A 15,148-nucleotide genomic window follows, 5' to 3' on the forward strand; every position below is an offset into this window, starting at 1 on the left:
ATGGCACCACCTAGCACCCAAATCTACTCACTACACACTGACAAACAAGTGAAGGGATGAAGAAGTCTGTTTTATGTGTTCAGGAGGCTAGAAGAGGTCATTATATGTCCCATCCCTCATCCCTATGGCTCATGTAGTTCAGATAGTGAATAGACCAGGTTACTAAAAACAACCATCTAGTCAATTCAGGGATATTCCTCACTGCTTTGAGATTTTAAAAAAGTATGCTAGGTGTATGTGTTATGGAAGAGAACAAATGGAGAGAGAAATGGGGCAGGAAGAGAGAAGAAGGTAAGGAGCTAAATAGTGTAATGAAAGAAAAAACCTAAGACACAGGATTTCTGAGTAATTAATAGTCCATTTATTACTTAAGCTAACTGGCCATCAATAAATTGAGGGTCAGGGGTTTCTCTCAGTAAACAAAGACAAAACCATGGTGAGCCTGAAAACCTTAAATATTTTTTGAAAGGAAATGCCTCCAAAAAATGAAAATCAACCCTGATTAGTGAACATTTAACGAGGAGGTGGTCTAGAAGTCTTCAGTTCTTCCTGCTGAGAACACGACTTGATCATGAGCTTGGCCACCTCCAGCAATCTGGACAAGGGAATCCATCTCTGTCCAGACCACTCTGGTTGGTTTTCTCCTTCATGAGTCAGGTCACCCTAAATTCTAATGGAAAGGTACAAGGATGGGGTCTCTTCTCCTAGGGGTAAGAACTCATCCAGACTGGATTCTGAACAGAAGATCTCCTAGTTGGGTGGGGTCTCGCCCAAGACTGAGAAGCATGTACCTTGAGGACTCATTTATCAGTCATGTCCTTCAGAGACTGACTTTTTACAAGGGCTGGGCCTTAAATGAGGAAATAAAAGAGAAAAGCCTGGATCCTAATTTAATAATTGGCTATTAATATAGTAATAAAATAATTTTTCTCAACTGTTAACTAAATCTACCGGCTTGGTTGTTTATATTGATTAAATTCTCTTTGCTTTATCTCTGTGAGACTAGGTCTCAATTTCTCCATTTGCAAAGTGAACACCATGTGAATATTTGCTTGATTATAAATTAGAGAAATAGGTATTCTAATTTTATTAGAATAACAGAAGAGACTTTGAAAATTAAATAATCCACTTTCTTCATTCAAAAGATGAGGAGACAGTCCCAGAGAGATAAAGTAAACTACTCAAGGTCATCCAACTAATTAATGGCAGAACTAAACCTTCAACCTAAAATACTGGACTGGTAGTCATTTCTCTTTCTACTCAGCCAGGGCACTGCTCTACCTCAAAAATTTAATTGCTCAAAAATTTAAACAGCTAGTTAGAGTCCCTAATGTTGTCAGTCAGTAAACAAGCATTTATAATGATGATGGTGGTGGTGGTGGTGGTGGTGGTGGTGATGATGATGATGATGATGATGATGATGATGATGATGATGATGATGATAATGATTGCTAGTATTTATACATTCAGGTCCCAATTAGTGAGAATAATGAATTCCCCTGAAGTGGTCACATTATTCTAATGTGCACTGCATGTTTCCATTGGACTGGAACCAATTACCAGATTTTGTCATTATAACTTTGAATAGTGAGAATTTGAATATATGTGATCACCTACAGAGTTAGTAATAATAATTAATAATAATGTTACCCACAATAATTAGATTATTGCTTATGCTTATAATTATATTGTGATTATATATTATTATAATATATTATAATTGCAAATTATTATTCATATGATTGGATTCATAATTATCATTATTCATACTATGCAGAGCCTACCTGTATAGCCCTTTAAGATTTACAAAGTAGTTTTACAAATATTATCTTCTTTAATTCTCACAACAACCCAGCCAGATAAGTGATATTATTATCCCCATTTTGTTGCTGTTGTTGTTGTTCAGTTGTGTCCAACTCTTCATGATCTTGTGAACCATACTTTCCATGTGTTTTTCTTGGCAAAGATACTGGAGTGGTTTGCTAATTCCTTCTCCAGTGAATTAAGGCAAACAGAGGTTAAGTGACTTGCCCAGGGTCACACAGCTAGTGCATGTCTGAGGCCAGATTTGAACTTAGGTCTTCCTGACTCCAGGCCCAGCGCTCTATCCACTGAGCCATCTAGCTGTCCCATCCCCATTTTATTCATAAGGAAAATGAGGCAAATAGATTAAGTGACTTGCCTAGGGTCACACAACTACTAAGTGTGTGAGGTTGGATTTGAACTCAGGTCTTTCTGAGTCTAGGTCCTGCATTCTCACTCAATGAGTAATCTAGTTGTCTCATTAATTGCTTTATTATATATCAGGCACATAGATACAATATTTTATTACTATAAAACACTTCATACATTAATCAATCCATTCATCAATCAATAGGTATTTATTATGTGATTATTATGTGCCACAAAATGCCAGACACTGAGGATACAAAGTAAGGCAAAAACATCTTCCCTCCAAGTCTTTACAGACCGGGGAATCTTAAGGGGCAGGCCCTGGCAGCTGGGAGAACTGGGGAAGACCTACCGTAGAAGGCAACGTTTGAGCTTCTAAGGGGAAGAAGTGAAGAGAGAGTGTGTTCTAAGAATGAGGGCAATTGAAGCAAAGGCCCGAAGACCAGAAATGGAGTTTCATTCACAAAAGGACAACAAATAGGCCAGGACCTCTGTATTGCAGAGTGAGTGGAGAAGAATGAATGTAAGGAGACTGGAAAGATAGGGAGGGTCCATATTGTGAAGGGCTTTGAATGCCAAACAAAGAACTTTTCAGTTTGATATTGGAGGTAATAGGGAACCACTGGAGTTTATTTGGGGGGAATTGGGGGCAAAGACATGGTCAAATCTTTTGCTGTTGTTGTTCAGTCATTTTCAGTCCTGTCCAACTCTTCATGACCCCATTTGGGGTTTTCTTGGCCAAAATATTGGAGTGGTTTACCACTTCCTTCTCCAGCTCCCTTTACAGATGAGGAAACTGAGGCAAACAAGTAAGTGACTTGCTATGGATCACACAGCTAGGAAGTGCCTGAGGCTAGATTTGAACTCAAGAAGATGAGTCTTCCTGACTCCAGGCCAAACATTCTATCCACTGTGCCACCCGGCTGCCCCAAGTATAGATAAAACCTATACTTACCTTGGGGCAACTAGGTTGCACAGTGGATAGAGCTCTGGCCTTGGAGTCAGGAGGACCAGAGTTCAAATCTAGCCCCAGATACTTGACACTTACTAGCTATGTGACCCTGGGCAAGTCACTTAATCCTGATTGCCTCACCAAAAAGGGGAAAAAAAAAAACAACCCTATACTTACCTCATTTGATCCTCAAAACAACCTGGTAAAGTAAGCAAGGCAAAGTATTATTATTTCCCCATTTTGTGGACTAGGAAATTGAGGCTCAGGAAGTGTGATCAAAGTCCCATAGCTAGTAAGTAGCCAAGCCAATATTCAGATTCAAGTCTTCTGACTTCTTATCCAGTCAGCTTTTCTTCTGCTACATCTCTTTGCCTCTTCTATGCTCTACAGTCTCTCCCTTTCATGTTTCTTGAGTTCCATGCTAAATGATGTACCTGTATAATTTTTTTCTCAAATATTATTAAATATCAGCAAAGTACCAAGAAAGGTAACAAGTACAGTGAATGTAATCCTTTTTCCAGAGGGCTTATTTTCTGCACCAACTGATATTAAACATGAAATGGCATAATAATATTTAGAACACAAGAAGCATGTAGAACCATTCATTACCTCACATAGCGAAGCCACAAGGTAGATTAGCAAAAGCTATTATCACCTCTTTGCAGATGGTGAACTGAAAGCACACAGATATGAAGTGACTTGCCCAAGGTCATATGGAGTCAATAGCAGAACTGAGAATAAAAATCATAATAATTTGCATTTACAAAGTACTTTTTTTCTTAAAAGCCCAGAGCACTTGGCAATGCACTATTGAATTCAACATCATAACAACCCTAAGAGGTAAGTATTAATTCCTATACAGAGAAGAAGGGGAAAAAGTGCAAATGACTACATAATTTCAAAACCATCCAGCTAGGCTAAATGGAAAGAAAAAAACAAACAAACAAACAGGTTTTGCATTCTACTCCAAAGGTTTGACAATTGAGACTCAATGAGACTTGTAGAGAGTAGTAAATCAGTTAGGCAAAGACCCTTCCTTTGCTTCTATGCCTGGGTTCTGCAGCATCAGAGGAATGAAAAACCCAAAGGGACCTTAGAGATCTAATCCAATCCACTCAATCTTTTCATTGTTCAGTCATTTTTCAGTCACGTCCCACTCTTTGTGACCCCCATTTGGGATTTTCTTGGCAAAGATACTGGAGTGGTTTGCCATTTCCTTTTCCAGCCCATTTTATAGATGGGGAAATGGAGGCAAACAGGTTAAGTGACTTGCCCAGGGTCACACAGCTAAGTAAATATCTGAGGCTGGATTTGAACTCAGGTCTTCCTGACTCCAGTCCCTGCGCTTTATCCACTTCACTACAGAGCTGCCCATTCACTTTACAGATAAGGAAACAGCCCAGAGAAAGGAAATTACTTGCCCTAGATCATACAGCTAGTAAAGGGCAGAGTTGAAATTCTAACTTGGGAGTTCTGATATTCCAGTTCTCTGAAGCATGAACTGAAGTTCTGGATGTATAGTAGGTACTCAAGTAATGGGCCTGGAATATTAGGAAAAAAGCCCTCCATTGGCAGTCAGAACACCCAAGTTCTATTCTCAGCTTTTCCACTTACGGCATGGATTTAGGTCAGTCATTCATTTCTAGGACCTCAGTTTCTTCACAAAATTATGGAATTGGATTAAGTGATGAGGTCCCTCAAATCTCTGACATTCTATAATTATATAACTAATAAACCAGGATTGGTCTCCCTAATTGGAATCACTGTAGACTGTAAGTTTCTAGAGGGCAAAGACCAGTACTCATTGGAATTTTTTTATGTGAAAGATTGAACAACCTTGAACAAAAAATCATGAAGTCCGAGCTTAAGTGTACCCAAACAAGTTTAGTAATGAGGAGGGTTCTGTTATATTCAGTGGAAAAAGGATAACCAGACACCCAAGAGGCTTGGGTAACCTAACCCTGGTTAGGGAAGAGCCACTCAGGGCAGAGCAGGGCTGAGATGAGGCCAGAGTTTCCCAAGGTAGATCCTAAGAGAAGACTTAGAAAGAAGAGATCACATTGACCTAGTAAGTCACAGTGGCTGTAACCAGGAAGAGGCAGCTGGGCCTTTAATCCAGGGTACGGGCAGTCCCCTCCCAGAAATGTCTCCTCCTGCTCCTCTTCCCCATAGCCACACCCCAAGTGAATTGTTTTTCACCTGGTCCCAACTTTAGTGAGAGTGGCCTCTTCCTGGCACATACTTCCTCTGTTCCAGTGGCTGAATCTATTAGATTGCGAGCTCCTTGAGGGCAGGGACTGACTGTCTTTTGCCTTTCTTCGTATCTCCAGCCATGACATAGTGCGTAGCACGTAGTTGGCATTTAAAAATGGTTTGGTTGATTGACTGAATCCCTGGCCCCCAGCTTCCTTTTTTTTTTTTCCCAGCAGTAATCGAGCCTTTAGCAAAGCCTTTAGCAATATAGAAATCTTGAATTTTCCCATGGTATGATTCATCAATCATAGGCCCTGTCTCAGGGGCATCTACAATCCGTCTCTGCTCCCTGTACTATTCCCTCTCATTTCAAACAAATAAAAACCCAATTCCTATGGCTCAGAGTCCAGGGTATGGATTGGGGCTCCTATCTCAGGGGAGCATACACAGGGTCAACTGAATAAAGTAGGAGGCTATTCTGAAATTCCTCTGAATGCATAATCCATTGGGATCCAGGAATTAGGCTCCCTTTTTTCCCCTTCTCTAGCAAAGTTCTGGGAAAACTCTATGAAGTAGCATGTCTCATTCCATAGGTAAGAACCTATATCCATCTCCAGGTTCCCGGACTTCCACTTTTTGAGATAACCTATTACTGAGACTTCCTGAACCACAAACTTAAGATAACAGAATTGATCCCCCAAACCAGGGTTTTCTGCTGGAGACTGTTTGATCTCTTTGGGTACAAAATGGAATGACATTTAAAAAGGTCAAGAGACATGATTTCTGAGTAATTAGTCATCTGATTAATAATGCTAGCATTTTAAGAAAGAGGGCAGTGGCATTCTCAAATGCCAAAAAACCATCATGGTGGTGGATCCATGGCTTATACGCCTGTGGAAGAGGGATGTTCCTGAGGGTGGCAATCAAGTCTGATTGGTTAACAATTAGTAAGAGAATGGATATTACAATGAGGGACTGGACCTATTCTAACAAACTTTGATTAAGTATTTTACCTCCAAATTGCCCAGCCGTGGACAATCAGCTCAAAGAATTTATCCCCACCCAAACTTGTATAGAGAAGGTTGGGAAGGGTCTGACCATGAATGAGGAGAAAATTAATTCAACCTTCAGACTGAGCTTTTGAAAAGAAGACTTTAGAAAAAGGGGGAACTCTGGATCTCCCCAAATTATTGGTTATTAATAATCATTTCTCTCACTAAGTTCTGTTTGCCCACCTCAGATCACTACTCAAGACGCAGTAGGATCAGAGAAACTTCTAATTTAAGATCAGGCACTTGGAAACTGGAAAAAAAAATTTTAAAAATAATTAAAAGATACCTGATTTGTTCAGTGTGGGTACTTCTTCCAGCTATGCAAATTGCTGCTTTTCCCTGAATGAATGAAAAACCACATAATAAGCATTTACTTCTGTGCTAAGAACTGTACTAAGTATTGGGAATACAAATACAAAAGTGAAAGACAGATCCTGACCTCAAGGAACTTGCCTTCTAGTAAAGAACACACATGTAAGGGAATGGTAGCCAGGGAAGAGTATTTTGATTTGAAAATTACTGGAAGTTGAGTGGAATTATAGAAGAGTAAACTGACATGCCTTTTTCCAGTAAACTAGAAAGAGACAAAAAAGTCAGAGGGTACAGGTGTGGCAGGAAAGATGGCTTTCAGAAGATGCCTAAGAGGTTGTAGCTAGGTGGAGCAGTGGATAGAGCACTGGCCCTGGAGTCAGGAGGACCTGAGTTCAAATCTGGTCTGAGACCAGACACTTGACGCTTACTAGCTGTGTGACCCTGGGCAAGTCACTTAACCCCAATTGCCTCGCCACCCCCCTAAAAAAAAAGGAGAAGAAGATGGTCAGGAGTAAAGAACAAGGAAAAGGGGGAGGGAGAAGAACCTCAGGGAACAGGTTCCATTTCTGAAAGGATTAAGTCCAGAATAATTAATGAATAATTAATGTAGCCAATTGTACCAAGAAGTGTAAATATAAGGATCTGGGAAAGGTAGGGAGAGTCCATGTTGTGAAGGGCTTTAAATGTCAAAAAAGGGGGGGATTTTTTATTTGATACTAATTGACGATTAGACAGGTGCTGTGACTACTATTAAGAAGTTTTCTCTCTGATTTAATAAGTAGTCTTTTCAAGTAGTTGAGCTCAGAAAAATTCATCACTTAGCAGAAAACCTTTTGGTGATAAAACTCTCCCAAACTGGGGTGGTCCTCTGAAGTCATACATACATATATACATACATTCATACACATATATGTAATCCAACATAGCTAGATAGTGCAGTAGATAGAGCACTAGGCCTGGAGTCAAAGAGACCTGAGTTTGAATCTTGCCTCAGACATTTACTAGCTGTGTGATCATGGGTGAGTCTTCACAGCCTCAGTTTCCTTATCTGTAAAATGGGGAGAATTATAGCACCTGCCTCATTAGCATATTGCAGTAATCAAGTCAAATAAGATAGTATTTGTAAAAACCTTGTAAATCATAAAGCACTATGCAAATATCTATTATCATCATCAAAATTATTATTATTATTATTATTATTATCTCCAAGAAGCCTATATTCATAATCTTTCCACCTCTGCAGGACCTGCCAGGCTTATCTCAGGCAGGACTTATCTCAGCACCCTATGCTATCCTTTCCACATGTTTCCCTTCCTCTCTTCCTTTCTCCTTTCGCAACCTGCTCCCAAGATCCTCTCTGTTCTCTCCAGATTGACAGCTCTTTTTTTTTTCACTCACTCTTCTCTTTTTTGTCAAATAACAGAGGAATAAGTTGTTATCTCTCTTCTCCATATTTCTGGAGCTAGTCTCTCACCTAATAAAGACTGGAGGGAAATTTTAAAAATTAACACCCAGTCATTTTAGGCTATTAAAATCTAGGCACCATAAACAAAGGGTTAGAATTTTATTTCTTTACTGTCTCTGAAAACCAGAACTTTCCTAATGTAGTTGAGTTAATAATATTCTCTTTAAAATGTAAATACAATTAGAAGGGATATGGGGGAGTATCTACTAGCCAACAGGGACATAATCTGAATTAGTTTAATAAAATTAGTTGCCTCTGAAGACTTAGCTAAGATCAGCAGCACTGAGGAAATGATAGTTTTGATGGGGGTCATAGAGGAAGAAAAGAGATAATTTTGGAATGTGGGACTCTTTGAGGGGAGGGCAGGCCTGAGTGGGAGACTATTGGCAGTTTAAGGTTACTGGATACTTAAGTATTAAGGAGAGGGAGGACCAAGAGGTAGGAGCAAGGCATGATGAAAGAAGAGAGATGGGAGAGCACCGAACTATTTATTTCTCAATTTTACATACAATTAACCTGGTCCTCTCCTGACCTCTCAGAGACTAATATGGGAAGATTCGACTTTACTTCCTGGCTTTGGAGAGCTCATGGGCTGCCATGGCTCCTCCCATAAAAAAATGGAGTTTAAGGTAAAGGAGAGAACATTGGCCTTATTGGTGCCATTGACCTGTTCCTCTGGCCCTGAAATCCTCATGTGTGAAAGCATGAGTGAGGAGAGTAGAGGGTGGAAAACCAGTTTCTTTAGACCTAAAACAGGACTAGGAGAGAAGTCTACTCCCGATACCTTTAAGTGATTCCTCATCAGAAATTCTTCCCTCTACCTTTCCACCCCCTTTCACACCTGCTTCTTGAATCCATTCAAGAAGCTTGGTTTCTTTTCCACTCATTCCCTCACCTGCCACCATTGATTTAGCTCCTTGGTAATGTAGATGTATATCTGGGACAGACTTTTCAAGGCCAGGAGTAGAAATGGCTTATGTGTCAAAGAAAAGGTGTGCATAGAAGTATCTTAAGCCATGTCCATTTATATACAAACTCATCTTAAAGGCAAGGTTTCTAAGCATTAATTCTTTCGTTCTCTCTGAATAATGCCTATCATAGTACCCCCTTTCCAATGTGTCCTTTAACTTGGACCTGTCATTTTATTGAAGGGGTGTAGGGTATGTTCAGAGAAGACTAGTACCTCTGGTGTGGGGGGCTGCTGAGCCCTTTCCAGGGCTGTTTTCCATCTTTGGTGTCCACCTGTTTCATCTAACTCTCACCTGTGGCTCCAAGAAGCTGTAGCAGGCACAGCGGCCACACTCCAGTAAACTGTCTCAGCAGATGGGCTAAACCCAGGTTGAGGGTAACCAAGGGGTCTCAAACCTGTCAGTGAATTAGGGAGGTGTCTACCAAGCATGCAAAGACTCTCCTGGTGGAATAGGTGGGTGAGAACAAGTTGTTCCAATGGCCATGAAGGCAGCTGAAGCAGATGCTGTAGAGTGCTTAGAGCTTGGTTAGATATAGAAGATGCCAAGGTCATCCACTGCATCCTGGGCCATCACCAGCTGTTTTGATTTTCGTCTTGCCACTGGACTTTGATGACTCTGGAAGAGAGCGTGAGGCCAATGACCTCATACAACTCTGCTTCACTTGAATACAATTTACACATGAATCAAAAGACATCACCCAAACCATTTTACCATTTTTACCTATCTTGAAGTCCTGTGGCGACAGACAAGTGATGAAGTAGCAGGTGTGATACACTGAGAGCTGTAGTCACAACCCTGCACGCAGGCAGTCCAGGCCATAGAGATGTCTTCTTACTGCTTCCAGTGGGATTCAGCAGCCCCCTAGGTGTCTGAGCAGCTTTTTGAGGATCACAATGCTCACTTCCTGGTATGAGAAAAGGTGCCCTAAAAGTTGTCTGCTTACCCAACTCTGACCTGATTACCACAGCAGGCAAGGATCCCACCCTGCAATCAAAACACACACACACAAAAAAAGTACATTCTGCAAAGATGATTCCATTCACCATCAGTAAATGGAATGTGTTCACACTTAGAGACAACACAAAATCCAGTAGACCTCAAAGATGTACAGCTCTTGTTGCAAGAGAACTCAGCAGGTATCACACCCAAATAGCAGCCCTGAGTGAAACAAGGATGGTAAATGAAGGCCAGTTTATGGAAGTCAGAGCTGAATACATGTTTTTCTGGAGTGACTGCAGTGAAAGGGAGCACCATGAAGCTGGTGTAGGTTTTGCAATCAAAACTAATCTAGTCAGGAAGCGTGTATGCCTACAAAAATGAGTGAACAACAGGCTTATGACAATGCGATTGCCACTTGCAGAAAAACACCATACTTACTACCATTATCAATGCCTATGCTCCCTGAGAACATGATGAACCCTGAGAAGGTCAAAGAAAAAGTTTATGAAGACCCTTATCATCAATGTGCTAAGAGGACAAGCTTATAATTCTGGGTGCTTTTAATGTCAGAGTAGGTTCAGACTACAATACATGGCATGGAGTCCTTGGGAGGAAGGGAGTTGAAAACAGCAACAGCAATGGTCTTTTACTACTGAATACTTGTGCATCTCATGACCTTCTCATCACTAATACTGTCTTCCATTTACTTAAACACAATAAGACATTTACCTAAGTGCACCCTCATAGCAAACATTGGCATTTAATAAGCTACATGATTGTAAGGAGAACAGACAGACATGGCGTGAGAGTGACAAAGGCAATGTGTGGCACAGAGTGTTGGTTTGATCATAGACTTCTCCCCTGCAAGATAAATATTCATATTCAACAAAAGTGGTAGCCTTGAGGCAAAATGACTACCAGAAGAATCATTGTCAACAGATTAGAGCACTTCTGTGAGGGGAAGTGGGGAGAAGTTTGTTGCTAACTGGGAGAGAAAGTTGAGCCAACACTCAATTGGCAACAGTGGGGCAGAAGAGGAGTGGGCAGATTTCAGAGATTTGGTGTACAGTACTGCATTTGCTCATCTACAAATATTTGATGAAAATGATGGGGAAATTGAGAAACTGCTAAATGAAAAACAAGAACTCCACAGGGTTTACCAGAAGGATAGCTCATCCATCTCTAAGAAGGCAGCACTTAATTCCATCTAATGTAAAGTGCAAGAAAAGCTAAGAGATAAGGATTCTTGGCTCAGTAAAAAGGCGGATGAAATTCTGTTTTATGCTGATAATAACAATCCAAAGTGCTTTTATGATGCCCTATCTAAAGACTATTTATGGGCCAAAGATCTATGGTGCATCTCAACTACTCAGTGTTGAGGCAGCCACATTGATTGGTGATAAGGACATGATCCTAGAGAGATGGGCTGAACACTTCCATAGTGTTCTCAACACACCATCACCAATCAATGCTGAAGCTATTGACCATTAACCTCAGGTTGAAGTCAATCCCTCCCTCGCTGAAGTTCCACCTGAAGAAGAGGTTTTGAATGCCATTAGGCTCCTTTTGTGTGGCAAAGCACCTGGTGCCAATTCTATTCCAGCTGAGATTTACAAGATGGGGACAGAGGTCCACTGCTTATACAAAAGCTGACTGAAATTTTCCAGGCTTTATGGCCAGAGGAGGTTATCCTCCAGGAGTCCAAGGATGCCTCCATTGTCCAACTCTATAAAGGTAAAAAAAAAGATTGTCCTGTGACAATCACAAAGGCATCTCTCTCTTAGTCATTGCTGGCAAGATTCTTGCCACAGTCCTCCTTAAAAGGCTGACCCTTCACCTGGAAGATGGTCATCTACCTGAGAGCTAGTGTGGCTTCAGAAAGGGTTGAGGAATGGCCAATATGGTGTTTGCTGCCTGACAACTCCAGAGGAAATGCCAGGAGCAGAACAGAGGTCTGTACACAATGTTTGTAGATCTGACCAAGGCCTTTGATACTTTCAGTCATGAGGGCTTATGGAAAATTATGTCAAAATTTGGTTGCCCGGAGAAGTTCATCAGTATTGCACAACAATTTCATAATGGCATGCTTGCCTGGGTTCTGGATAATAGATGATGCTCTTGTGCTTTCCCAGGCACCGATGGAATAAAACACGGTTGTGTACTTGCTCTCATGCTTTTTAGCATGATGTTTTTAGCCATGTTGTCAAATTCCTTCAATGAGAACAAACACACACAGCATTAAGGTCAGCTACCACACTGATGATACATTCTTCAACTTAAAAAGACTACAAGCCAAGACTAAAGTAGGAGTGTTGGTGTACAATTTTTTTGTTCACAGATGATTGCGTACTTAATATGGCCTCTGAAGTGAGATGCAACAAAGTATGATAAGTTTAGCCTAACAACTAACACCAAGAAAACACAGGTGCTCCATCAGCCAGCACCACACCATCCACTGTGGAACCATAGGTTACAACAAATAGAGAAGTTTTGAATACTGTGGGTTAAGTTCACTTACCTTAGCAGTATACTTTCCAGGGATGTACATATTGATAATGAGGTTGACACACACATTGCCAGAGCTAGCTCAGTGTTTGGGAGGCTCCAAAGGAAAGTGTGAGTGAGAAGAGATATTAGACTGACTACCAAACTGAAGGTCTACAGAGCCAGTGTGCTAACATCATTATTGTATGCCAGTGAAACCTGGACAGTATACCAGCACCATGCCGGGAAACTGAATCACTTCCATTTGAATTATCTTAGGAATATTCTGAAGATAGCCTGGCAAGATAAGATACCGGAGACTGGGGTGCTTTCTTAAACTCACCTGCCAAGCATTCAAACTCTCCTGCAGAGAGCACAACTACAATGGGCTGTCCACGTTGTTCAAATGCCAAACATATGCTTACCAAAAAGACTATTTTATGGAGAACTCACACAGTGCAAGCACTCACATGGTGGTCAGAAGAAGTATTACAAGGACACTCTTAAGGTCTCTCTTAAGAGCTTTGGAATTGATTGCTTGACACTGGCACAGGACTGCTCAGCATGGCATGCCCTCATCAGAGAAGGTGCTGTGCTCTGTGAGCAAAACAGAATTGAAGTAACTCAAAAGAAATGCAAGATATGCAAATTTAGAGAATCCACCCCAAATGTTCACATGGACTATTTGTGCCCTACCTGTGGTAGAACATTCTGAGCTTGTATTGTTCTTACCAGTCACAGTCAGACACACTGTAACTTAACTCTAATATAGTGATGTCATTTTGGTTCTCTTTGATAATGAAGGACAACAACCTAACCTAACCTAATCTAACCTAATCATTTTATTGATACAGGGAACTCCTATGGAGGAAACTCTCTTTACCAATGAAAATCTGTGTCAGTTCTACAACTTAAAATCTAGAAAGTTGCTTGAGAGGTTATATGGCTTGCTCAGGGCCACACAACTAGACTGTGTCAGAAGGAGGACTAGGACCTAGGATTTCCTCACTGTAAGGTCCATTCTATATCCAATATACTCTGCTGCTTCTTAGTTTGTTTATTGGGCTATTCTTGATGAACCATAAGAATTAGTAGCCAATCTTAATTATGTAGGGTGTGATAGAGTTCCCATGTTTCCCCACAACAGGGACTAGTTTTCTTTACTTTTTTCTTTTTTTATTAGGCAATTGGGATTAAGTGACTTGCCCAGGGTCACACAGCTGTTAAGTGTCAAGTGTTTGGTCTGAGGCCAGATTTGAACTCAGGTACTCCTGACTTCAGGGCCGGTGCTCTATCCACTGCGTCACCTAGCTGCCCCTAGTTTTCTCTAAAAGGTAATAAAACTGTCCCCAGGACCTGATTTGTCCCTGCTTCCTGGTCACTTGAAGACATAAAATATTCCACCCACATGGAATTGAGGCCCCTCTAGCTTGATGGACGTCTGAAGACTACAAGAGTCAATGTCCTCTGCCCTGCTGACCAGATGTATCTCCACTGGAACCAAGGGAGGACAAATCTATAGAGACCAAATGCTACTGTATTATTATTACTACTACTATTATTATTAATGCCACTTTAGCCTATCATTGTGTTAGGGTAAAGTAAATCTTTTATTAAATATTAAATGACTTATTAGTGCCTCATTTCATCCCAAAATTGAACCTGAACTAACAGGGTGATAGCATCAGGCCCACCCCCACTAAAGAGGTATATAAAAAGATTAGAAATTTCTTCTGTGGGGCCACTAGGTGGTGCAGTGGATAGAATTCCGGCCTTGGAGTCAGGAGAATCTGAGTTCAAATCTGGCTTCAGACACTTGACACTTACTAGCTGTGTGACCCTGGGCAACTCACTTAACCCCAATTACCTCACCAAAAAAAAAAAAATCTTCCATAAATGGAATTCATGAATCCAGAATTCTGGTTTCAGTCACCAAATAAGACCTCATGAAACATCAGCAAATGCCTCACTAAATACCAATATACTAAATTGCTTATCTACATTCCTAAAAGGATTTAAAATTCTTCCCCCAAAAAAATCATCAAGCCAACAGTTAGGATCAGTTCTAGGTCACCTCTAACTCCCACAGTCCCAGATGGATAAAGAATAATAGCTCTCTCTGCACTACTGAAAAGCCTCATCCATTTGTGGCCATGCCCTGCCTGGTGCCTTCTGTCATAGCCGATCATTAAGGGAACCTTCTGCCTCTCGGATGTGCTTGCCCTATTCCCATTAACTTCAGGAAGTGCTTGACACAGGCAGCCAAATCAACCCAAATGATGGGCCCTCTCTGTGTGACCCTCGTTTGCCTGTCTTTCTGGGAGCACATATTCCAAAAGGCTAGCTTTGCTTAGGTCACTGGGATCACTAAACTTCCTTTATCATTCAGTCCCAGAATCCTTTTGATTTCTCAATTTAATTTTCAATGAGGTAACTAACCAGTCAACACATCTCCATCGCACGGCCATTAAGGTCCTATTTTGGTCCCCATTTCACTGCTTATATTTATAGAGGTGTCTCTTGTTCAGGGTTCTTCCTCATCTTCTGAGATACAGATAGATAGATAGATAGATAGATAGATAGATAGATAGATAGATAGATAGATAGA

Source organism: Vombatus ursinus, unplaced genomic scaffold (assembly GCF_900497805.2).
Source record: "Vombatus ursinus unplaced genomic scaffold, bare-nosed wombat genome assembly UNPS02014798.1, whole genome shotgun sequence".
In the NCBI taxonomy this organism is placed as follows: Eukaryota; Metazoa; Chordata; class Mammalia; order Diprotodontia; family Vombatidae; genus Vombatus; species Vombatus ursinus.